The sequence below is a fragment of the Sturnus vulgaris genome, chromosome 3, assembly GCF_052056855.1.
Source record: "Sturnus vulgaris isolate bStuVul1 chromosome 3, bStuVul1.hap1, whole genome shotgun sequence".
Taxonomy (NCBI): domain Eukaryota; kingdom Metazoa; phylum Chordata; class Aves; order Passeriformes; family Sturnidae; genus Sturnus; species Sturnus vulgaris.
Genome location: NC_142245.1, coordinates 49,942,104 through 49,969,884, shown reverse-complemented (window position 1 = coordinate 49,969,884; position 27,781 = coordinate 49,942,104). Strand labels below are relative to the sequence as shown.

The 27,781-nt window shown below is 37.4% G+C and overlaps 1 protein-coding gene across 3 annotated transcripts in view; it reads left to right on the top strand.

Moving 5' to 3' along the window:
• Positions 1–27,781, top strand: part of GRM1 (glutamate metabotropic receptor 1) — a 180,873-nt gene that overhangs the window by 84,591 nt on the left and 68,501 nt on the right. The window lies entirely within an intron of this gene.

Sequence of the window (27,781 nt, the reverse complement as noted above, 5' to 3'; positions counted from 1 at the left end):
TTCATTCACGCAAAACCTTGAGCAAAGAACAGATATCATCATTATTTTGTCCTGATATACAATTTAATTGTACACGAGCTTTCCATTCTAATTTTCTGAACCCTCAAAACTCATGTTGTTCATCAAATTATTATATGTACAGACCAAATGCTTCCTCCACGAAATATGGGACAAAATCTACATATTCAATGTTGTATACTTATTTATGCTGGCCTGCATGTACTTGGCCTAATTTCTTGTTATGAGGACTCTTGCTTATTGGTGTAAAATAATGATAGCATGAGAAGGATCTGGAATGTAACTGTGTAGGAAATGAAAGATGCATGAATCATCAAACCTATGTTCAGATCCTTAATTTATTTCTTGCCTGATATAATTTCACAAGAGGACATAACAAACACCTTATATTCTATTGCAAGAGGTTGCTGGGAAAATACATTCTTAAGAGAAGAAACAGTTGGAAGAAGAGGACATTTGTGATGTGAACATGAGTACACACACAGAGAACTGCTTATTGACTTTATTCCTAAAGTTATGAAGTAAATCACTTGGCATTTAAGAATGCCATGGAACACTTCTTAATTAACTGCAAGGTTCCTTCTCCATAAGACACTGCTTTATTCAGTACATGCTGCAGACCTCCTCTGGGTACAGGCAAGGTGTCAGAAGGCAACTGCTGTTTGGAATAACTCTGCCTCAGGGAATATCACACGTGTTATAAGTCAGAGGGCAAGAGAACAAGGAAGATCAACTTGCAGTTGACCTTGAATTTTTTGGGGATCTGCTGCTCCAGCTGGATCCCTTCAAATTTATGGGGCCTGATAAGATTCATCAGGCACTCCTCAAGGACCTATGTAATGCCATTGCAAAGCCTTTCTCAGTGATTTTTGAGTGATCTTGGGCACCTAGAGAGGTTCTAGTTGACGGGAAGCAGTTTTCAAGGGCAAGAAGGAGGACCCCAGAAACTCCAGGCCTATCAGTCTCACATCAGTGACTGTTAGAATCATGGAAAGGATTATTGTGGGAAGTACTGAAAAACACCTGGAGGGCAACTCAGTTAACCACCATGGCTTTGTGAGGGGAAAATCCAGCTTGTTGAACCTGATTTCCTTCTATGACAGGGTAACACACCTGGTTGATCAAGGGAGGCCAGTTGATATATTTGGATTTCAGTAAAGTTTTTGATACAATCTCTCACAAAATGTTCAGCACACAGCTGGATAACCAGGTTATACGGTGGGTGAACAGCTGGCTCATGTGTCAGGTGCAAAGGGTTACAGTGAATGAGTTGACAGCAGACTGGTGACTTGTCACTAGTAGGGTTATACAGGGCTCCATCATTGGCCTTGTGTGCTTCAGAAACTCTTAGGTCCAGTTCTTTTCACTAGTGACTTGGATGCAGGACTTGAAGGAATACTAAGTAAGTTTGCCAGTGACACTAAATTGGGAGTTGTTGACTCCCTTAATGGAAGAGATGCCTCAAAAAATTGGAGGGCTGGGCAGTCACCAGCTATATGTAGTTTAACAAAGGTGGGTGTCAGATTCTGCATCTGGGATGGAGCAGCCCTGGTTGTGTGTACAGACTGGAGAATGAGAGACTGAAGGGCACCACCTCAGAAAGGGACATGAGGGTCCAGGTCAGTGCTGAATTGACCATGAGTCAGCAGTGCCCTGGCAGCCAGGAGAGCCAACTTGTCCTAGGGTACATCAGGCACAGCATCACAGCTGGGCAAGGGAGGGGATTGTCCTGCTCTGCTCTGAGCCGGGGCAGCCTCACCTCAAGTGCTGGGGGCAGCTTTGGGTGCCACAATATAAAAAAGACATTAAGCTCCTAGAGAGCGTCCAAAGGAGGGCCATAAGGATGGTAAAGGGTTGGAGTTGAAGCCATGTGAGGAACAGCTGAGGTCACTTGGTCTGTTCAGTCTGGAGAAGAGGAGACTGAGGGGAGAGCTCACTGCAGTCTCCTGATGAGGGGAAGAGAAGAGGCAGGCACTGAGCTCTGTGTTGATCAGCGACCTGAGGGAACGGCCTGAAGTCTGGGAGGAGGAGGTTTAGGTTGAATATTAGGAAAAGGTTCTTCACCCAGAAGCTGGTTGGGCACGGGAACAAGCTCTCCAGGAAAGTGGAACACCACTTCCTACAGCACCAGCCTGTCCTGATTTCTTGAGCCTGAGTTCAAGAAGTGTTTGGACAATACTCTGGGACATAAGGTGTCGCTCTTGGGTATGGTGCTGTATGGGGTAAGGAATTGGACTCAGTGATCCTGACGGGTCCCTTCCTAAGGAGAAAGCATCTGTTATTAGAACAGTTCAACATCACCATTTATGATAATGTTCTTGAAAAAAACTCTGTCTCTGCCACAACACCCCGCTTATATCACATTTCTGTGTAATGCTGACAATGTCATGTAGCACAAGGTTTTAGTGAGTATCCAGGCTTTGAAGCCCTGAGGTATGATTTGCAAAACTGCTGAGCGCATTAATCTGTCATAAAAATTAATGTAAAATACATACAGAATCGATTAAATAAAATAATTTCTGTAGTAGTAGTCTGAAAGACTGATTAGTGGGTGTCCTTATTGGATTTCCAGTTTAGTTTGTACTTACTGGTTTTCTCCCATGTCTCACTTCAGCTTCTATGAAGAAGAAGTAGTTAACCCTCTTCTCCCATCTCACAAGCATGTTCTGAAGTTAAGTTTATTGTTAAGAAATTCATATTCTGAAGCTATACAAGAAAATGAAGTGGTGGTGAAAAAGTTTTTCTAATTTTAATAAGGTAGCTGGCATTTTGAAGGTACCAAAAGCATACACAAATTTATGAGAGTGAACATGTTAGATGTTTGTTTTGAATACATAAAAGTAATCATTTTTTTACTTTTCTTGCTGAAATATTTTCTCTATGAAATACTGAATTATTTTAATTCAGAGTCTTGTAAATGAAAATTCCTTCTTTTTTATCTGAGAAGAATTTGCATTTAAGAAATCAACCATGTCAGAAAGCGAAAAGAACAAAAATCTTAACCTAATATTGAAACAAATTATTTAAATTTTAACAGTATTTTAAGTTGACTTCATGTAAGAATTTTGATCTTTTTGGCTGCCTAAAACATCTGAGAGAGGAGAATGACATAGTTTTAAGTATTAGTTTTAGACACAAAGTAAAAATGAATATGTTTGTCTTTAGAAAAGTCACCATTCTGTCTTTAGATGCTTTGATTTTGCTGTTTTTGTAGTAATTATTTTTCTGGGAAAATGAAGTATAGGTCTTAGATATCTATATCAGCAATCTCTAGAAGCAACAAAACCAACTAGGTAAAAAACAGTGACACTTTTGGAAGTGACTATTGGCGCTAAGGAAATTTTCAAGCTTCCACAGGAGTCTCCTGTTTGATCTGTTTGATCTCCTTACTCTGACCCTGATTCCAACACGTTTTACCATGGATCTCAGACTGGTCTGACCTCAGAGATGATCCTCTTTTGAATAGGACATTGATCAAGAGCCCTTCCCTGGGCCCTGAACACTTAAAAAAGGGATAAGCATTGACTAAACGTATATTTTCAAAAGACAGCCTAAAAAAAAAAATTCTGTATGCCCTAACAAATTTCAAGATAGAGTTTGCAAGAACTTTTCAAAAGAAAGTCATAAGAGAATTTTTACAAAGGCAGAACAATCTTTTGCTGCGGCTATGATAGTAGAAATTACAAAATTGTTCTGGATATTTATAAAAGATATCAATAAAAAAGAGAGTCTGAGGTAAACAGCAGGCAAAGAGACAGGTATTTTTCCCAGTTACAAATTGCTGTAAACAAAATCTTACCCTAGGAAGTCACAGGCAATTTTAGTAAGAAACAGAAATATCAGCCTAAGTTTTAGTAAATGTTTGGGATGTGCCAGCTAGGCAATAATGTTCATTGGAAGCTGTTACCAGTGAGTTTCAAAAGTGTGAGATAATTCAAACAACCTATATTCTTCAGTGGTGACCGATTCAGTAGAGTTTTTTTTATGTTAAGCCTAGTCTCTTATGTTTGGTTTATTTACTCATTTATATTCAATTTATGTATCAGTACAATTTGCCATAGTTTTGATTTAAGCCTGCTCAGAATGAGGCCTTGGTGACTAGGGAGATTACCAGTGACTGATTCAGAGAAAGTGAACTTGGTCTTTAAGTGTCAGAAATCAGAGTCTGAATAAAAAGTAAAGGGTTAAATAAAGTGTGGTTCCTAGTACTAATGCACATGGGACCTGGTGAATTTTAAGGAGGTGCAGTCAGGAAGCCATTTGAAATGTGTAATCACAGGAACTTTGCTGTGATTACAGCTTGATAAATTCAGTAATGCTTTTATAAATGTTTTTATATATCAGTCCACTCATTAGGTATCTTCATGCGTAGTGGCCACTGCATATCTATGCATGTACCAAAATGCATGAAATCCCCAGGCACTCATACCCAGGCAAGCATGGTGAACAGTGAAGATATTTTTTCATAAACCCTTGTTGAAATGACCATCCAAGACAAACAAAAGCATCAAAGTATAAAGGATGTTGGTTTTTTTTCTGTAAATTGAAAACGCATTTTTATGATCTGGAAAGGACAATATTGTTTTTCTTTGGATTCTTCTTTTCTTTAGTATTTAATGTGATGGAAAATTACTTAAATTACTTGTTTTCCACTGTTCACAGGCAGTATTTTTTGATATGTCTATAGACCATTATTTTTATAATCCATTATTATTATGGTTTATTTTCATCCTTTGTGTTTCATGCCCTTGAAATAGGTTGGATGAGTCTCAGGTTCTGAAATCCCTGTTCTATTTTGCAGCTTGCCAAGAACACTATACTATGTTATGTCCCTCTCCTTTGCTTCTTGATAATGTTACCAGGTTCAGCTATGCAGCATTAATGTCACAATTTCTCTAATTCTGTCCCATCATGTGTTTATTATGATGGATTCAGAGGGCAAGTTTTCATTGTGTCAACCTGTGGGTGTCCCATAGTTTTATAATATTGAAACAGATATAAACTAACTTATCTCTAAATATATGTGAGGCTTCTCCTCCAGCATCTCTCTCTATGCAAGATTTCTTCTTCATATGTTATTAGTATAATCATATTTGGTAACCTTGGATCTATCAGTACTGTTTTACTCATCTCTGTGATGTGTAGAGTTGAAAAGCAAGATTCCTGGTGGTTAAAAATGATGCTGTGAGTCAGTTAACATTACTGTTTTTTTCAAGGAAAGATCCAGGTAGTTTTGTCTTTATGTGGTTTTTGTGATTACTTTGTTTACAAAGCCCTCTTTAACAAAATGTCAGTATCTGAAAAATCTCAGTGACACTTGACTGTCTCAACATATTAGCACAATTTAAAAATATTCAGCTTGGCTTGATATGAACCTCATATTCACCTTAAAAACTTACAGGTACTAGAAACAGGCCTTGCGTAATTGTGCACAAGCACAATTTATAGAACAACAGTTCTACACAAGCAGTTAAAAATGCATTTGCAGTTGATTTTTGAGTAGTAGCTGGTGAAGTAGTTCAGTTTAAATGACTTACAGATTTTCATCTCAATTCTCAAATTGGAAACGGTTAGTAAGTTTAAGTGAAGTATTGTTTTCATGTCTCTGCAAATCTGCTTATAATATGAACATTCAAGATGTCAGAAAAGACATCTGAACATGTCCTTTTGCTATATTTGCAATCAAATATGTGAATAGATTCTGGAAAATTCCTTTTCCTTCGGTAGGGATTTGATACCTGGGTAATAATATTTTCATAATTTTGATATACTTTAATCCAAGGAATTACTGTATAACTGTACCCTCAAACTCTGCTGCTAGCATCTTTCAAAAATTTGGAGGCTATTTTCATAGAGCTAACAGATTTTAGCGAACTGCCGTGTATATCAGCTATTTGCTGCTTGGTCCTTGGTGTGTCAGACAGCCTTGACTGTAAATTTTTGCAATCTTGAAACTCACGGTGATTCCCTGCACCACTCAACAAAGTGATTACTACAGTTGTTCAGAAGAGGGTTCAGCATGAGATTGTATCTTGGAATAAATGAAGGAAGGAGGTAGAAGGAACTCTAAAGCTGTCTCTAGCAAGACCTCACACTTTTGCTTTCTGGGAAGTTAGTTCCATTTAAAGATGAGTAAATGAGTAATCATATGGTGCCCCAGCATCTTGGATAAACTTGTGTGGGTGATCTACGTGTTTTAAACTCATTTCACTAAACATATGTATCTGTTAACATGCACATATTTTGTACTTACTCCAGATTGTTTTAATGTTACTTTCAGGAATCTCTTCATCTCAAGCATGTTTTCACTTTAATTTCATATTTCATTGACTAGATTTAGGTACTTATGCAGTACCTTATAACCTAAGGTGATGCTTCCTAGGTCAGGGCAGGGCACAGTAGATCCTTACACATTGTAATTTTTTCTCTTCTCAGAGATAAAATGATCTTCCTGTCCCTAGAATTCCTGCTGAGAAAACATGAATAAACCAAGGTTTAAATTCCTTGATTCTTGATTTAATCTCTGTAATCTGTGTTCTTCTTCAGATTAAAAGCAAAAGGCTTTGCCTCCTTAACAATAATTAGTAGTTTGGTTAGTCTTTTCAAACTCCTGACAGCCCACAGGAAAAATTTTTGGTTTTCTGATAGGACCATAGACACCTCTGAGACAGCGAACTCAGCACCATCCCCTGAAAAGCAGCAGAAGAAAATTAGGCAGGCTCTTTCATGTATAAATAAGCTTTTAACGATTCAGCTGATAGAGAGAATGGAAATGATTAGGTTGTCTCACTCTAGAGGAATATAAAAACTTAGGATTATAAGAAATATGCACATCTCTGAAAGATCTGGAAGTACAGCTATGGAATGGCTCAAATGATGAATTCATGAAATGAAGTTAATTTGGTTTTGATCCACTACCTCACTTGTCTCTTTTTTCAGTTTGCTTCCTTTTGTATGCTTCATTCCAACCTTCACTGGATGTCTTTAAGTGTCACAAACTATCTTTGAATTTTGTTTCCTAAGGGGGAAAAAAGTGCTGGAGGAGAGTTACTTTCTCTTAATTTGCTGTATATGTCATCCATCTTTAAATATAGCATCCTTTTATGGATATTCTACCTGTTACTGCTGTCCTTTCACAGCTAAAGCTTTTAAAATGGATTATGGCTTATTTTGTGAGTTTCCTCAGTCATATATTTTAAGGTTATTAGTCCAGTGCATACTCACTTATAGCTACACGCTGTCTTTCTAATCTTCAGTTACCTATGCTAAGATTTTAGTAATTCATCCTATAGGTCACATTCATAAAAGTGGGACACTTGTTCCTATAAGGTTATTCTGCTATCTTCAGCTTTTGTGGGATGGTATTTTTATCACTGATCTTTTATGAAGACTGGGTGTTTTTTGACATTCAGTCATCCTGACACTGTCCAATAAACCTTTATCCCCAGCTTTTCCTTTTGTGTGTCTGGTTGCTAGTTTTCATGATACTGCAAGTAACATTGACTTAGATTCTTCTCTTGGTTTTTAAGACAACACATTCTTCTAAATTCTGAGCTCTTGCTGGTTTTATCATTTCAGTTTTATTCTTTTTTTAGTTCAAGAACGGCTGTAGTTCTTCTGGATGGGGACATTTTCAGACATTTTCTCAAGATATCATTGTATCTCTCCTACACATTTTTGCTTCAGCACAGTATCCTCTAGGTAACCTAAGTATATATTCTCTACAAAGGAAATTTTATGTATATGGGAAAGAAAGGAGTTTTAAACGCCTGATGGGTCCCAAAGAGCAGACTATCAGTAGCCCTCATAATCCAGCCCTGTGTCTCTTTAACATCTTCGAATTTCCTGCATTGTGCTACCCCTGCGCTCTGGGTTATCCTGAGCAGAGACAGACTAGACAGCAGGTTAATGCTAAATGCAGCTGTGTGCTAATACCATCCTGGTGTATTGTTTCATGCAAAGCTTCGTGTCAAGAAGCTTTTGGAACTCTAAAGTTAAAACAAAACAAATTTTGTACATAGATATGAGTCCTGATACAATTTTTTTCTAGTACGTGGTACTATAACTCTATTAGTTTCAGCTGCTTCTGATTGATTCTAGTCTCAGCAAGGTGAGAAATCAGTTTACGTATTGGATACAAAGTTAAAATGGTTGCACAGATCATGGGAATTTTTCAAGAACTGACTGTGTAATTATTGCAGAGTTGCTTGAATCCAACCAGATTCACATTTCCACAACTGACTCATCCCTGTCAATTAGGTCACATCCATGAAGCTTGGTCAAGGTACCCAATGCAGCTTTGCTGTACATGGGTGCTGGGGAGATTGCTGCCTATCAGGTGGTAGACCAGGACAAGATCTAGTAATTTCTGGGACATATCTGACAAATGCAGATTTAATTCTATCCATGAAAAAATTAGAACAAATTTCTCCATGTAGCCTTATAGTAACACATAGTCCATCAATACAGCTTCTGAGAAAGATTTTTTTTTTGTTATGTGCAATAATGCACTTTTATTTGTGAGAATTCATCTTTTCTCTATCAGTATGTTTCCAGGTTCATTATATATTTTAAAACAGTATAATTGCAATTGGTAAAACCCAACTCTATTTTGCAGTTATATTTAACCAGTGACACCTTTTCTGAGCACCAATGTTATGTGGTTAGTTCTTGTTATTGCTAGCTTTCTGTAAGTGAATATGTAAAACTTGTTCCACCTATCCTCTTCCTCTGCTAAAACATGGGGACATTCTGATATCATAAGTGCCCTGTATTCAGCCTATTCTGCAAGCGTTCTATCCTTCAGCAATTTTCCAAAACATCTGAAAATTCCTAGGCCTGTGTACTATTATGAAAATACTTAAAAATAGGAACATTATTAACCCTGTAACTTTGAAAGTCTCTGTCCAAGCTTGAATGCCATTGTGAGTTCTTCTTTCTAAGTGCTTGACAGCTACTAATAAAGACTGTCAAGCTTGGCGTGAATTTTCCCACAGATTTTACCATCCCTCCCACTTTGCACACTCATTTGTCGTTTAATCTTTGAAGTCTAGAATACCTAGGAATTGACTGCCTTCTTTAGGCCTTCTTTCAAATATTTCTGGAGCCTGAAGCTTTACATTTATTGTATAATTTGGATCCTATTTCATAGCCTGTCAAACGCACCCTTTTAGTCTTTTGTGATGTTCTGTTGCTGTACTGTCAAAAGTCAGAACATCATCTCTGTGTATTTCAACAGATTCAGTTCCTTCAAGAAATATGTAGCACTTAGTGAAAATTCTCAGGAATATACTTTAAGCCTAAGGAAGCCTGGGAAAGTACTACCTCCTATATAGTACATCGAATGTGGCTTGCTTTGAGCTCCTCTTATCTGGGGAGATTTGTAAAAGCAAAGCAGATATACATTTAAGTTAGTGAAAGAATAATGCCTCACTTCATGGAACTTTTTTTCAATCTGTTTAGTTCTCTCAGATCTATACACAAAAAGATAATGCAGATTTTCTTTCCATGTTAGTGGCACCTATTGAGAGGCCATTTATAATATCTCTTGTCAGTTGTTAACTAAATGGTCAAGTTTGTGTTTCCAGCTTAGAGATCTGTAAACCAACAGGATCTATGGCCTGTATACACATACTCATACACATACACATATTCTGGACTCTTTCATGACATACAACCTCTCCATCTCATGCTGGTTGCAGCAGTTTTAAACTGAGTTTGGGCCAAAATGTTTGTTCCCACTGATTTTAATTGAATTTTTTTAATTTTCGTTTTCATTTCAAGTCTTCTACTTTAGCTTCACATTATAAGGTCTCAACTGTACTGAACTTTCCGCTATGTATTTTTGTTTCTGATTGAGTTGTTTGGAGTGCCCCTCATATTCTGCTGTTACAAACTGACTCAAAGGTTCTGTCCCATTACAAAGTCTGTACAAGCACGTCCAAAGTTACCTACCCAGACCTTGGGAACGAGCACAAATTTGGAAAGCAGCAGGACTTGGTATGCCACAGGCAAGGCTTGAAAACACACATGTAAGAACAACCCAGACAAAATCCATATCAGATAACCAGCACATGTTCCTAAAGACACACTGACAAGACACTGTAAATTAGTCCTATGATACACTGGAGTTCTACTGATTTAACCTCACGCTACACACACATCTGCCTAGCAGCCAACCTCATCAGAGCTGGAGATGCCAGTGCTCAGTCACAGGAGACCAAGGTAACCAACACCCTGTGCTTCCACATCCTAATAACATCTTGGTAGCTTCCACACATGGCTGCCGCTTACTTGGTCTGATATGCCTCATGACAAAAGCCAGAACAGCCAGATGTATTCTATTTTTGTTGTCATTTATAAAGGAACTGTGTTATCCACAGCCAGGCATGCACAAGGGCACAAACTCTTAGAGAGAAGGTAAACAAGAATGGACTTTATTTGGATTATCGCTTTGCCCATGATTGTCTCCCTTGCCACTACCTTCTGACCTCTCAGTTTCTCTTAATCTTTCAGCTGCACTGCCTAAGTGCTGTGCAAAAGGCCAACTAGCCAACAACTCCACAAACCCCACAGCTTGCTTTCTGTCTCTCAGGAAACAGAAATGGACTGTGAGTGAGAGGGTTTGGTCTTCCTCCAGAGCACAACACTATCCTAATGGGTTCTTTTCATCTCTTTGATTGAAGTTCTGAAGCGGAAATATTCCAAATCATTTTTTGAGGCCATTAACACTAGCAAAGACCTGGATTCACAAACCCCAGGCATTTAAGGTAGTGATCTCCCAGTTCCCATGTGCAAGACCTCTTCAACCAGGTATGCAAAAGTTCTAAGATGCAAATGTTTTTCATCTTCCTCTACCCATTCCCCTATGAACCCAGACATTTCTGCATTCATGGTGAGAGTTTAATGTATATTTTGAGTTGACAGAGATGGGAACCGAGTGGGTTAAAGTCTGCAACTTTGGCTGTAGCATGTTGTCTGTTGGAGATGCACTACCAGAAGTAATGTCCTGTAGTTCCTCTTTCCATCTGCCATATGAGGGCAAATCCATTTGTACCCAAGAGAGGCATGGCAGCATTTGTGCTGGAACTTGTCAAGGCATGGAGATTTTCCTGCCCAGTCCAAGACAGGTACTGGGAAAGCTAACAGGAGCAAAGCTGAGCTGAGTAGTGAGATCTCTGTGTAGCTGGGGAATAGAGGATCTGTAAAGAAAGAAATTACTATGGTAAACAGGTAACTACAGTTTTTGATATTTTTCATTAAGTACATGTGCATAGGAATATGTGTTCAAACACATACATAACCCTATAGAGAAATAGCAATATAAAAATATATTTATTATCTAAGGGCTAAAAGCAAGCAATGCTTTTGCAACTGTTGTATGCTCAGAATTCATATCCCCTCAAGTAGTAAGTAATACACATATATGCCTGAAGATTAAGTCAGATATACATTAGAAGCACTGCTTCTCATTCACATTATTTCAAATTGCATACTGAAATTCCAAAGACAGATCTTTTTTTCTTTTTCTTCTTGGAACTTGCAGTAGAAATTGCAAGAACACTTTTTCAAAATGTATATAAGAAATGTATATCAATAAGTTGCTGTGCATAAGAATATGATTTTTTTCATGCTGGCTATTTGAGCAGTCCTGTTTTCTGCCAAGTGGAAGGATATAATAGTAAGCCAAACAAGAACCATATGTGAAGAAAAGAAATTACAACATATATAAAAGGAGATAGCTGGTTTGTTAAGAAAAATTGGAGAGGCTTATACAATTACAATGAGAAAAAAATAACCAGCAGGAAGGAAGTAAACTCATGAATAAAGATAGGAAAAAATGAGCTTAAAATGACTAAACTAGCTGCTGCTGAAATCTTTCTCAAGACAAAGGAAGATGAGGCACATATCAAAAGTATTGAAGGACTTTGCACATATAGCTGCTGATAAAAGAGAAAGAAATCAAATATGGAAATGAACAAAGAGGCCAATAATGTCAAGGATGTAAACAGGCAGAAGAAAGATTCAAATTTATGTTTTGCATGTAAAGAAATTAATGTAAAAGCATACTGAAGAAGATTGTTATATGTATAAAATTTTGACCAGTACAGGTAAGAGGGGGGGATGTAAAGAATTCTGGGAGTATTTCTATGTAGAGATGAAGTTTGAAACTAGAAGCAAATTTTCAGCATAAACTTTCCATCATACCGCATAGAGCAAGTCCCAGTAGTCTGAAATGTAAACTCAATCACTAATACTATTTCCATCTCCTTTTATTTTCTTATATCTTATTTTAGATATCAGATCTGAGATGCACTCTCAGTTCCAAAGAGTTTTTGAATCAAGAGAAAATAAACCCTTTGTTTTCTTTTCAACGTGGGAAAATAAATAGATTCACTCTTTTTTTAACTCAGACATTATACCCATAATTATCTCAGACATTCTCTGGATGTTGTAAGCTGTTTTCTTTCTGTAATGCCAGGATAGCAGTGGCTGTTTCAGATCCACTCCCCAATAGAGCTGACATTACAAAGTTGAATAATTAGGGATTTAGTGTCACACTGAGGAGTAGCTGGTGTCCATCTTTCTGGGCTACAGAAGTGTCATGAGCCTGTAGACCAGTCTAAGAACTCAAGAAGCTTTGTACTATAAAGATACAAAGTTAAGACGGATTTTTAATGACTTTATATTGTCAGGGGAGTACTGTGCAGTAGGTATATCTTGCATGAATATTTTCTGGTATTTGTGGATAGATTTTCTGGGAAATTACCTTGAGCAAACTGTGGAATGAATCACCGTGGTTTCTCCTAGCCCTAGTGTTACATGTACTAAATATCTAAATATGCTTCACTGTTCTTGGAGGGGTGGGACAGAGTAGCCTGGGTTTTTTTCATTCTTTTGTATTACTGTTCTATTTTAGATACTGAAGGCATGCATCAATACAAGAATCTTCATTTTTATTCAATATAAAGCAATTGCTTAACTCTTACAATTTCAAAGGACCCCTCAGTGAATGAAATACGTAAGCAATGAAGGCCCTAAAAAGTCTCTGAAAATACTTCGTATTGTAATATATCTTAATTTTAACATATAATTGTATAGCCTGTGATCAGCAGGTATTTGGTTTATTGCTAATGTAAAGATCACAGGGACAACCTACTTGAAGAAGAAGTGAACAATCAATAATAAATGCTTCAACACTGCAACACTTCTGAAGATGAAGCAACTTGGTTTTGGGTACTGTGTTTTAGTTGGGACAGAATAAATGACTGTTGTATGATAGGCAGATTTCCTCACCTCTTTTTCTGAGGCAGTAAAAAGAGATAATTTTTCTTGGTATTATTTTTTCTCTTTATAAATGAGAAAACAGAATGTTCTTTGCAAAGTAGCTAATGACCAATGTGGGCTAATGTTTGTTGCTTTATGGTGATGAGATGGCATGTGGTAAAGGTGGTGTAAGAGCAGAGAATGGAGCAGCAGTATCTATTTCCATTACTGTTGAATGGGCTCATTGGCTTTAAATGAGCTTCTGTTTCAGTATAACAAAAAACTCCAGGCCTGGTAAATTAGACTTGTGATCTTGTGATTTCACCAAAAAAAAAAAAAAAAAAAAAAAAAAGGAACTAGAATCTGTCCTAACTGAGCTTCATGACTTTTATTTTCTTTAAAGAGAAAAAAATATTTTTTTCAGAGAAGACTGTCAAATGAATACTGGTATGAGCTTCTCTAAGGATTTCCTGAACATAGTCTTTTAAAAGATTGTCTTATTAAACCAATTCCCATCACACACTTCTCTGTCAAACCTGCCCTGAAAAATAATCCTTGCTATTTCTGTACGTTGATTAGACAGGCACATAACAAAGTCATTCCTCTGCTCTCTTTGGATATTAGACGACACAGTCCTAAGCTGGAATTCATTGATGTCCACAGCTTTTGAGTCCTAAGGTAGAGACTTCCCCAACAAGGTAGTAAAAACTGAGCTAGTAAACACTACTTTCATCATGTTAATTCCATTTTTTTTCCCCCAGAATTGTTTATTACCTTCCTGTTTTCTTGGCAGGCAAAATTGTATGGCATACATAAAATATACAACATATATATGACTAGAATAAGACAGAATGGTATCTTTTTTTGGGAGTGATATTTTACTTCTATCATCAAGATATCGTTTCTGTTTCCCTTCTTTTTTCTGTGCAAATATAGTTTCAAAGTCATAACTGAATTCAGTTATTTTGTTCTACCACTTACATTTTAGACAGTTCAAGAAGCTCCGTGACAAATACTGACTCAAGCTCTAATTTTGCTAAAAAGATTTATTTATTTTTTAAAATTGTTATTCAGAATACAAATATGCAATTATATTTTATTGATTTTTATGTGTCTTGTAGCACAGTTGATGCTTGATGTTCAACTTGATGCTGATGGAAATATATAACATTTTTGTAGTCATTTTATTTTTTGTACATAGTCAGATTTCCAGGGATAGTTCTGCTCTTCCTCTGCCAAAACTGTGTCGTTCCCATTAATACAATGCCAGTCTTTCGCAGCTAATTCTTTTTAACTGATGCAGCATCCTACTACGTAGTAGTATTTGAGTAGGGATTAAAATGTATTTTTCAGTGTGCAGTCAGTGGCTGTCCATGCAGAGATACTGCCTCTCATGCACGAAATAGTGGCTGAGAAGTTTAATGTTCCTCCAGCACTTAAATCATGGCAATATCTAGAGGCTTTCATGGAATGAAGCCCCATTATCTAGACAGTGTGAAAGGTGAAGGTTGTGTAGTGTAGAAAGGAAGAATAACTGGGGAAATAACAGACAAGCAGATGAGAAAGAGAAAAGGGTGGGGTGGCAAAGGATTGCTTGGCTGTAGTGGGGGTCACTGTCCAGGACAGAGTGCATGGCCCTATATCACAACAAAGGCAGGACAGGTGAAACCTGATTGTCAAATAGAGTTCGTTGCCATTCATGTAAATTCCCTTTTAGCTTTTATCTGCGGTTGCTACATAGATGATACATAGGTTTGACATCTGCACAGCTCTTCCATCTCCTCCTTCTTCCCCCAATAACATCTGCAGAGGGAAGTTCACTGCACACATTTTTTTTTTAAATATTACTCTAATTAATTAGTAAAACATTTTAGATTTTAAGTAATGGTTAATTTTGTTAATAGTTTTATTTTTATTCCCTCTCAAGTAAAAACATAACATGTTATTTCATAAAGATCCTGTATCTGTTTTTTCTCTTCTTTCCATTAGTATAATTTCCTAAATTTTGTCAAATGGGACATTAGGCTAAATATTTTTCCTTTCCTACAACTGGAAATATGATTAATATGTATTGGATAGGTTATGAAGTATTTATATTTCAAATTACATTGACTATCATGTAGGAATTTACTACTTTTCCTTTCCTTCTCTCCCTTTTCTCTTTCAATTCACTTAGAAAATAATTTTCTTGCCAATGGTTTTATATATCTGTATTTATACACTCTTCTTTAAAACCCTCAAAATACTGACAGATCTGCATTCTTTCCCAACTGTTGTGTTCTCTGCTTGCCACGGACTTTCTGAAAAGCACCATGATTGAAGTGACCTTGATATTACCCTCATATTCCTTCATTTCTCTAACTGACTGAAGTTTACTAATCCTGAGCAATCTCATTTATTTCCTTTTGTATCCCTCATATAAGTGAGTATTATCAGACCACAGTTAGAGGATCCAGAATCAACCCCATGGTATTCTCGAGTGATAATTATTTGTAATTTGCTCCATGTACAATTGCTGGTCCCTCAAGGCTCAGGCTTCTTTAAGATTGTTCTTTGTGTCCATTCCTCCTGACTGGGCACATTAAAATTCCCCATGCTTTAGTTCTCACTGGAATGGAGTTTTAATGCACCAGAAATCAAGTAGAGAGGAAGGCATAGGACTAAGCACAGGTGGCCACAATAGAAGGTTAAAGAAGACTTGGAAAACTCAAACATTTGTCCTTCCTTATACAGCAGAAAGCAGATGAAAGCACTCTGCCTGTTTGGCTTTTAATCACATCCCAGGTTTCTCCTGAGGTAGTACCAACTGTGCAATCTTCCTTTACTTACAGCTCTCAGGACATAACACAGAAAACCTAGAGCTCATTATCTGACTCTCTCCACTTCCATCAATTTTTCTTCCTTTATCCCTTCTACATTTTTGTGAGGAACAGTCCTTGTATTCAAATTTTCAGACTGCTGTTCTTACATTTGTCCACAGGAGTATTTTTACTGAAAAGGCTATTTTCCTTTTTCTCCTCACCTTTTTCTGTTTACAGGTTTGTCTTCTTCTTGTTGTTCTGTTTGGGTTTTTTTTTTTTTGTTTCTTTTCTTTTAACTTGCATGTGACTTAAACTCTGTAGGTTTTGTTGGCATTTCAATGGATGAACATAAGCAAGTATTTTTTACTTTGAATGCTTCCCTAGAAGTAACTGTGTTTTCTCTGATTTTCATGTATAAACATGGATTTAAAAATTTGCTTTCGGAGCTTGTTGATAGAGGTAGATTTCTGTGAGTGGTTTCTTTGAGATTGATTCTAAACCTTTTGCAAGCAGCCATAGAGTAAAAGGAAATAACAGCACTGGGGACTTGCCACCTTCTCCATGGTTTTGAATTTCCTTTTCTTTCTTACCTTCAGGAAAGTGCAATGGTCCAATTTGTTGTCACGAGGGTCATTCTCTCTTCTGCCTGGACATGCTGCATGTTTCTGATGACTATAGCAGTTGTACTTGTGGGACAGAAACTTTAAGAAGGCAGCATTTCCCATCTCCATTTAAGAGACTTTAAAAATCATTCAAAAAGCTGAAAACACCCAAGCAGCATCCTGACAGCAGGCTTTAGTTGACTCCATTTAGCTTTTACTCTTAAACATTTCCTTGTCCATAAATGCAGCGTTTTTCCTCAAGACAAGTTTCTGCACATTGCGTTTCAGATTTTCTTTGCATATCCCAATACTGCATGAAGCAATTGACAAATATGTGTTTTCTGTTGGTCCACGCACATTCTTCTTCCTTAGAATTCATGGAAGGAAAAGGAAAGAGTTCTCTCTTACTATCTCTTGTAGGAGGAAAGTCAAGTTAATTTTTCACAGTTGTGCCTTTATTCAAAAGCCAGACAAAATCAGGTCCTATTATTAAATTGCTTGCTCCAGTTTTCCATTAGTAAGTTGTAACATCATCACTAATTAATAGAATTTGATCCTAGGAACACTTTGATTGCTCTGGGGTCAATAGATTAATGAAATATAAAAGAAGTTTTACCTTCCTAAGTAAAAGTGTAAAACTTAATTTATAGTAGCAGATTTGTTGTCTCCCAAGTTACATGACTCTAATGATCCAAAGAAAATGATAGGAATGAGACAAATTGCTTAAAGGGAGATTGCATTGACTGTATATCTTCCTAAGCTATAAGATCTCCAGGGATCTCTTCCAACCTAAATTATTCCATGACTGCATAAATAAAGGGTACAAACACAGCTTCTACATCAGAAGCAAAGTCTCCATCTCTTTTTGGGACAGATGGTCATTAAGACAAGTTTCCATCAGGAAAATATCTGATATCAGAGAAGATATCCAAACATACTGCCTGGAAGAAATCTTCCAATTGGGATATAGTTGGAAAAAAGATGTCTTCTCAATCTCCAGTGCAGAACTAACAAGGATAAATATTTGTTGTATCCATTTTGAAATGAATCTGATTATATTGTGCATTAATTTGATCATTTGGTAAATTAGGCACTTTGAAGAATGGAGGCCTTCTCGTTGTGACTTTGATGCATTTTCGTATTTTAGTCTAATGAAATGTCAGTAGTTTACCCAATGTACATTTACTTAATTTCAGTTTGGCTTGACACAATAAAAAGTATATGAGACTCTTCTACTGCCATTTTAAGTATGTCTCAAGTACCTGTAAGAATGCATTAGTCTGAGCAACATTTTGGCAAATCATTCTACTCTTTCTAAACATACATCTGTTCACAATTTTTATTAATGTTTATAAGCAATAAGTGGGTTTTATATTTTTTTCATAAAATTTTCAATATACATTTCTGATTAGCATAACTTCAAATGAAACCTATCACTTTTAGCAAATCTTCACTTATGTTTACACTTCAGTAAGTCTGCATATTAATCATTGTCTTTAAAAGAAAAAGGCTCTAATAGCTGCTTTTTCAGATCCCAGGACAGTCAGGAGGCAGGCATGTATTGCTGCACGCAAACTCAGCATTTAAGTAAGCACCTCACTATGGCTGTTCCATGTCCCACCGGCTACGAAGTGAGGTTACTGTAGGATACAATAACATTGTTCTGCATGCTGGCAGGAGCCAGTGTGAACCTTTCCTTAGGTCAGTGAGTATCTGCCATCCTAGCTTTCAGTGATGCCAGCATGACACCTGGAAAGAGTAACACTTGAACAACCTGGATTATTATCACGATCTAGTCTTTAATAAGTACATTTAAACAAGATGGCACATTTCAGTGGTTCCTCTGAGAAAGGTATCTGATAATTTCCAGTTATATTCCGCACCTTTTAGGTTTTAATATGGACTGGACACCTGAGACCTAAATGCCTAAAAGGCTGTTATTGTCTTGGCTGTTACTGTCTAGCTCTGCTTGCTGCAGCAGGAACTCTAAGGTGTAGAGGTTAGCTAGATGGTGTTGAGCTAAATTTGGCTTAGACAAGCATAGGACTGTGCTTAAATTTCTCATTTCTTAAGTGTATAACTACAGGAGTAGACACAACTTTAAAACATCATAACTGCAGAAGGGTAAACCAATAAATAATATTTTTATACATTTTTAAATGCTCTCTAACATTTGCTTCAGGTCAAGTATAGTAGAATTGTCTGAACAAAGTAGATTATAAAAAAAATCAAGGTATTATACTTGTTTAATGTTCAGCAATTGTTCATTAAAAGATTGGCTAATTTTTGGGTGAATTCATTATTCAAACTGTTCATTGGTTTCTTGGCTTCCTAGCAGTTCGTGAGCTTTTCTTTACTGACACAATACAATACTGTACTAGTAGGCTATTGAAGTTTAATAATTTTATTTATTCTGTGTTTATTTATTCAAGCCTTAAAGCATTACTTGTTTCTCTCACTGGAATGATTTAGGTGCTTAGGAGATTCACTAGCATAATACGAATTTTATATTTCCCATATCAATATGTTATTTCAAGCAAATAACTTATAAATATTTGAGTGGAAATGATACTATTCATAAACATTCATAGTAATCTGGATGTTCAGTTATGCACATAACATGAAAAAGAGAGAATGGTAGATAAGGACAAATTTAAAATAGATTTGGTCGAAACAGTCATTTATGGAGATATTCTAATACATGATAACTTTGATTAATATCTTAATTAGTTTTGTGATTTTATCATGGGTTCAATTATACTACTTCTTTTGTTCTTCATTTTATTCATTCTGATTTTCAAAGCCCATTTTAGTATGCATTGGTATGGAATAGATAATGGGCTCTTACCTACAGCTGCTCACACAGTTCCTCTGCAGACTCATTGCAGCTTCATTAAAGGGCTAGCAAAGCAAAAAGCAGTTCCTAAACAAATATGTGTGTAAAGGCTCAATTTTCAAGCATGAGTCTGGAAAAGGCCTTCCAGAAACCTTGTGAGGGTAAGAAAAATAGTTCATATGCAAACCAGTAATGGCAAGCTAATCTAAGATATGGGATGTCCTCTTTAGGTCTTCATATTTGAAATTTGATTTATATTGAGAAAAGGACTATAAATTCTGTGTATTTCTCTTAACTCTTGTAAGATGAGATGTTTAAGTGGTGGCTTGAGGGAATCAGCTAAAAATATAAACCCTAAAGAGAAACTTTGGATTACCCTGTGAAAGTAAGCAAACATGGAGAAATCTAAAGGCTGCAATTTATGCTATTTTTGAAAGTGTTGTTTGTATGTAAATGGAAATGGGATTCTAAGATGTTTCTCTATTTTCCTGTTCCTTCGCAGGACCTCAAAAAACAAAGCAAGGAGGGAAGAAAGGAGCTATGCTTCCACTTTTTCTGATTGTGGTTAGGGAACACATCTTTGCTTTATTCTTTTCATAAGTGCAAAAAGTTAATATCCAAGCATCCAGCAAGATCTGGTGGAGTGACATGGAGCAATGAGGGACTTGTGTTTGCCTAATCTCTTTCCTGTATTTATATACATAACTTTCCATGTACTTCCAGACTTTTCCCCTCCATATGTTATCTCTCTTTCCAGTCCTTCAGATCCATCCCCAAGGCTGTAGTTGGCTGGAGCACAGCTAGGAATGATTCTATTCGTCTTTACATGGTTGCACAGAAAAGATATCAGTCTCTAACTTCCAATAGATTGGAAGAACCAGCTGAAATATTTCTTTCTAATTATCCTTTCTGTAAAGGGATTACAGTTGGGCTCTTTATAGCAGGAATGACCATATCTTTACTATCCATATTAATTTTTTGGCAGATTCTTCTTGCACATATATCAAAGCAAAGCAGCAGAAAGAGGATACAAAAAATCCCCTGGAACTGGTACAGAGATGCCAGGTTAAACGTCCCTGTTTTCAGATTTATGTGTATAAATAAAATGGTAAAAAGCTTGGATTTGACTGCATGTGGCTGAAGTTGTGTCAGGGGAGGTTTAGTTTGGGTATCAGGAAAAGGCTCTACCCCCAGAGGGTAGCTGGGCACTGGAACTGCTCCTCAGGGAAGTGGTCACAGCACCAAGCCTGACAGAGCTCAGGGAGCATTTGGACAATGCTCTCAGGCGTGTGCTGTGGCTCTTGGGGTGTCCTGTGCTGGGCCAGGAGCTGGACTTCGAACCTTGTGGGTCCCTTCCAATTCAGCTTATTTTATGATTCTGTATTTCTGTGATATTGGAGCCCAGGAGCACCTTAGATGAGGCACAATGCTAAGATTAAAGTTTCGTATTTGGGTGTGTTTGTTTAAAATTAGATATTCTTCTTTACACACATGCGTCCATTTGGAAAAGATGCTGTGCTTTTATGATGCCTCATGTTATGAATTTCAAACATGCAGAGCAAGGATTTAATCCGCTTGTCAGTCTGTGGTGAAAGCATGTGTATTCCTTTTGAAAAATTAGCCATTGCCTTAGAGAATACATGTATGGTTGCTGATTTTCCAAGATATGCACCATTGTGCACCCTTGAGAATGGTAAAACCTTTCCAGCATAAAAGCAGCAACTACATTTAAAAATGCCACACGTATCAAGAATCTTCACAGTAAAGACTCTCCAAGACATTGCCTGTATGATAGGCAGTGAAATTACATTATGCAAATTGAATGCAAATATATGCACCGCCTATGATAATTAAAACCTTTGTAAATACATATTTGCAAAATACAATCCATCATGGTCCACAAGGTTATAATCTACATTTTTTAATGAACAGTGCAAAAACTTTGAATATTCACAAAGTGAATGATGATAATTTGAAACATAGTGAACTATCATTTACCAACTTTAGGTTCTTTACAGTGTTGTTCATTCAAAAAAAAAAAAAATTATTCCTGACTGACTAAATGAAAGTTTCAAGCCCTTACCAACATTTTTTTTTTGTGTGAAATGTAATAACTAGTGTGCTACTGTTACTGTGAGCCTTCAGTAATTATGAATGGGAAGTGGAAAATGGTGTATGCCACGTCACGAAGCAGAACCTGACAAGAGATTTTACAAAGAAATGTGACGAATCACTTGCAGGAAGTGGCATTGGCATTATTTTTAAACTTTTTAAACTTCATATCTCAATTTATCTCAGGAAATAGCACTTCCTGTAGGACATTAGAGTTGGAAGTGTTCCAAGACAGGCTGGATGTGGCTTTGAGGAACCTAGTCTAGTGGAAGGTGTCCCTGCCCATGGCAGGGGGGCTGGAACTAGATGACTTTTAAGGTCCCTTATTACCTAAGCCATTCTATGATGGTATGTTATCACCTGTTGGTTTTCCTTTCAGCTGAGAAAATTTAGTGAACTTGATTCTTCTGGTTTTGAGGTCAGTCAGTTGTCAGCAAGCCTCAGATTAAAGAGTGACAGTATGCAGCCTTTCAGCCTTCTCTTGTTAGTAGTGACATAGAGGCTTGTCTGTAGACATGGGATTGTTTTCCTAATATTGCTAGGACTTATAATACAGGTAAAACTCTGCTTCTAAAAAAATTCCTGGTTGACAGCTAAAGAAAGCTCTCCCACCCTTCAATGCAAGTGTGTAATTCTAGTGAATTAGCTAAACGAGTAAATGCAAAAATGGCCTTTTGTTTCTCAAGTTTGTAACAATACTCATTAGCAATAATGATCAGCACCCTTTTGATGACATTGCTGACTGCTGGGATTGACTGACAATGCATATGCCTAAGGAGGAAAGTCACCTTGTGAGTTGCTGACTTGTGAATATTGGACAGTCTCAATTTTCTTTACATGGCATCTTCTGTTTAAGGCATGTGTTACACAGACACTGAATATCTTTGGTAGTGTTCCTTATTGCCAGATAATAGCTATCCTCCTTCACAATAAGGTAATTGGGTTTTTCTTCACATCAGGCTGGTGAAATACAGAATTCTTTAAAAAATATACTCCCAGAAGAAAGCAGCTGAGCAGTCAGCTACAGAGATGTTCATGAGTAACTCTGGGCCTGATTCTGCCATCTATGATCATAGCAAGTGGCAACACTGATTTTTTTTTCTTATGAAATTATTCCACAGTGTTACTTTTTATGCTGAGCTCTGAGTTTCCATCCATGCATGCAGACAGGAGAATGTGTGCAGGGTTTTCCAGTGGGGTCCTGTCAGAAAAGACATCTATAAAATGAGAAAGTGAATTTTGCAAGCTTCCATGTCTGACCAGCTCTGGAAATTGAGAGCACTGGCATTTGCCAGAATCAAATACAAAATTATTTAAACGCTACTTATCACTATTTCGGGTCTTGTAGCATTTTGAAAAATCAGTGTCTGACTACTACACAGAAAGGCAGTTTTGCAAAAAGCACTTTCCAATTAAAATGTACAGCCTTTAAAAAATATATGTATATAATCCTGCATATAATAAGTGTTTTTAAAAATATCGATATTAACATATTAACAAAATGTCTTGGCACTTTATTGAATGTTGAATTCCCTGAGTGGTGCTGTCCTCATACTTAAATTTAAGTAATAATAAATTAGAAATCTGACAAAACAGCAGGCCAGCTGGCAGCCTTGAGAGTGTTGCAAGAAGGCATTCAGCACTGGGCTCTGCAGGGATATGTATCAACACGGCCAGGGGAAGTGTACTGACATGGACTTCAGTTTTGTGGAAAGGATGCAAGGCAAGACTGTAGATTCTGAGCCTTTCGTGTGACAGTTATGGTCACCTAGTTCCCTGCTACTCTGTTTGAATGGCATATCTGCAGGGAGCTGCTGTGAAGGTTGAACACTTGAAACTAAAGAGATAGAAATCATGTTAATGTGATTGATTTATTTGGTTTTATAATGACAAGAATATCTGCTGTAGGCAGAAGGATTATTGCAGAAATAATTAATTTAGTACTTAAAAGGGCTTCTTGCTCTTAATATATTTTATTTTATAATTTGCCCAGAGAAAAAGAAAATATCTCATCATGAATGAAAACTTCTTAAGAAAACAACCTCACCTAATGCAAACGCAGTTGCAGCTCTCTAGTCAAAGGAGTATAAATCAATTGCCCTCTATAGCTTTGGTCAGTCAGATCAAACCATTCAAGGGTACAGGGATCAAGTTGCCAGTCAGTGTCCATGATTAAAAATGTGTTTCATTTTCTTTACCTGTGAAAAGATGCTAATTTGACAATAATCACAGGGAAAGCAGTCCTCATAAACAACAGCATGTTTACTTTTGTGGGTTTGCCTGTTTGGAAAAAGCAGATGCATGAGTAACTCTGAGCACTGTGCTGAGAAGCAGAGCAGAGCTGCTGCGTCACTTAAGAGTTAAGCCCTGAAGAGATGAAAATAGAAAGGCTGATTGCTGGTTGTCTCATCAGCCCTTGTGAAAAGCAGCTGACAGTATTCATGTTTGGAAGAGGAGAGGAAATTGGAAATCCATTTCTCCCAGTGTTTTAGTCACAAGAATATATGTGACTGCAGTTTAGAAAATATAGGGAGGCTAAGGTGCTTAAGCCACGATTCAGTGATGTTCATGGTCATATATTAATAGAAAAATAAACTGATTGAACAAAAAAGAGCTTTGTTTCTTCAAATTCCATTTGTCATAGTGGGAACGAGGACTTCTGATTCTCTGAGGTAGCTTTGAGATTTTTCCATTTCCACCTGATTTTTTGTTTGTGAGTGAACACTGAAATTTGGATTTGGCATCATTAATGTCAGCCACCAGACTGGAGCTTGGATCAAGAGCAGCTTGCAGAGTATTAGTGACCGTTTTGACTGTGATAAACACCACAGAACCATAACAAAAGCTGTTCTTTCTCTCCTAAGAGCAAAAAGAGTGGTTGCTAGTTTGACACCCACATGCTTTTCCCTCCCTCACTGTTTCTGTCATCGCACTTTAAACTCCCTCACAGAGCTTCAGATCAACAGTTGCACAAGATACCCAGCAAATTTCAAGGCTAGATTGTCACACGCATGGACACTTATCAGGGATGGCAGTTTGGGTAATGGATATTGGGCCACCTCCCAAATCTGTAGTAAAGGCACACTGAAAGACAGGCTAGCAAAAAGGTGCTATATGTAATGCTATATACTGTTCAGCAGGATGAAAGAAGCATAGTAGGTGGAATGTACTTGTTCTGACAACAAAAGAATAGTATGTGCTCCTTTTTTAAAATGAAATTTCATTTTTATGCTGACTCAGCTATTGGTCTTGTGATTCTGTCACTGACATTTACTGTCATCTGACCATCCGTATCATGCTGTTGCCCAGCAGTAAAAATGTCACTTTTTTTCCTACCATCTTCTGGACACTATCCATTTATTCACATGACACCTGGCGTGCAGTGCTTCCAAACAATCTTTATTTAACACGTATATAAACAGCAAAAAGGAATCCAGAAAGATATTATAACAGGATCTTAGGTCTCTAATAATCCTCCCGCAGCTGCTGGTAGGGCTGCACATCCCACTTAGGCCAGATTTCAGCTCAGTCAGCCTGCAGCTGCCAGGATGGCATGGATCTCCTAAGAAACCAGAGGACTCCTCTTTGCTTCCTTGACTTTATTGAAAGTAGAGCAAAGCTCCCATATGAGCTTCAATAAATATGAACTTTTTTTTCTCTGATTCCAGTGCTTTTTCTTCACACTTTCCTGAAGATAAAACTTATCAGATAGATTTAACACTTTGAGGAAGTTGAAGAAAGAATAAGAAATATTTGGTGCCACAAAGAGACAAAGAAACATTAGGTGATAATCTGTGTTCCAGTTTAGGGGAACTTTTCAATGAGAAAATGAGTTTTGACTTGACTTTTCAATAAGTTCTCTGCCCTCAGAGAACTCAAAATACACTTTCTTTTGTTTTGCAGATTTTCTCCATTTTGCCTTCAGAGTTTATGTGGCCATTTTCCAAGATAAACATATTGGAGAAGGGGAGAGGAAAAATAAATAAGTATTTTTTGGCTGGTAGGAATCCAAGCAGTAGTGAAACTACCTCATTTCAAAAATTTGAATTTCTACCATTTGAAAGCCAAAATCACTGTGACAATTAATGAGGTAATTGTGCAATTAGGATTTAATTACTCATGCTGCAAGAGTGATCTCTTTCTTACGTTTCCCCTACATAAAAAAAAGCTGTGTCTTTTTCTGCTCTCTAGTAAAAATTTCCATCTTGAATTACGTGAAATCAAGAAAATGAATTTTCATGGTTTACCTTTGTAAGGTTATCTAGTCCAGGATTATCTAGACCACAGTGTCTGTTAGGAAGTAGTCAGGGGCACACAGCACATTTTATTATTTGTCCTCAGCATATGGACAAGTGAAGAGTGGGGGAATGCAGAGATGTTGAACTGTGGCTTCTTTCCCTCTCCTGAATTTCAGGCAGTCTGCTGGGGCAGAGAGCAGGGATGGACAAATTGTAGGTTCTCAACTCTGTGCACCCCTGTGGCAATTCAAGTGCAGCTGTCAAACCAAGGCTAAGCCAGGTGGGTGTCACTTGGGCTATATTGGTACAAGACACCAAGTAACCTGCCCCCCAGGCTGTGGGAAGAAGTGACCAGCAGCTTCTGCCAGGTTCAGCTTGACGGAGAAGAGTCCCTTTGGGACATTTCCAAAATTGCTGTCTCCGCCCTGTGACCTACACCCTGCATCTCCCCCAGCTCTTTGCTTTTATACTGCATGTGAAATGCAACATGCACACACATGTACCTCAGGCTGTATGAAGATATTTGTCAACTCAGAAATTTTGGGTGGTTCTACTGCAAGGCCTTGGCAAAGAGGGAAACAAAGAAATCCTGCCTCGAAGGTGCCATCTTAAAATATAGATTTGTGAGTTCCTGAGACTAGGTAGAAAGGAATGTATTGATTACTCCGCACTACCAGATGCCTCATGTCTCAAATAACTTCCATAATAGAAGTTTGCATTGTGTTTCCAATGTGGAAAGAATTTAGTACATGGGTTTCCCTGTATTTTCATGGAGAGCTGCCATTTTTTAATGGATGCTTAGAGCAGAGATGCAGCAATTAATGTGAATGCCAGCTAAACCATGTAGCTGTTTTGTCTGATAGCTGAGGACCAATAGTTCACATATGCCCACTACATAGTCACTTTAGAGCTGTTTGACCAGGACTGTGACAAAGCCTGCTACTTCAAATCACCTATATTCTCTTTTGTGGAGACCCAGGCACACCTGTGCTGAGTGTCTCATAAAAGCCCTCAGCTGGCAATGGTCTGCACCACAACACTCTTCTCAGGGCTGTGTGTAAAAGGCTTCTAACAAGGACCTTCTTTCAATCTGTCTGGAATTGAGGATGCAACCCTCTTTTGGGTGAATCTGGGGCTTCTCCCAATGGTGAATTGCATTTTTCCTCTTGAGCTCTTTGCTGCTGGAGGTGCTTCATCTGTCAGCTATTCACAGAAGCAGTGCAGCTGATTTGGTTCTGAGTGCAATAGACCTAGATCTGAGGTGCCAGAATAATCTATTTCTCTCATTACATGCCCAGCATTTTAAGATTAAGCAATGGCTGACTTATATTTGCACTTAAATTAGACTGTAAAAGCACTATTCTTAGGGGATGTTAATAAGAACTGGAGAATGACACTAAATCAATGGACTCCTAAAGAAGGAGAAAAAGAACTAAAGAACTAAACTAAAGCTCAGATGATAAGCCCAATGGTCTTTATTCAAACTTGTTAAGATAGACTTTCCATGAAGTAATGTTGGCAAGAGCGAGCTTTATCTTCAGGTTTTCAAAAGCATCTCATATATGAAAAAACAGAGAAGTAAAGTAGAAAGCCATTATTTTCTTATTAAAAAGAAAAATAAATAAAAGAAAAAAATGAAAATAAGAAGGAGGAGGGAGAAAAAAAGCATGTTATCACAAATCCCATGCAGTGTGAGAATAGCATGTGGTTTTATTTTTAGTTTGGTCAAGTAGTCTTACTCCATTCTCTTCCAGCAGAACACAATTCTCACTTCATGTTTGATTTCAATTGCTCTTCTAGCTGTATGATCCATGCATGCTGAGGTCTATTTTGAAAAACATCCAGAATCCTGGCTCGTTTTCCTTTTCATCAGCAATAATTTTCTCAGTTTTCACCTCTTACAGGACA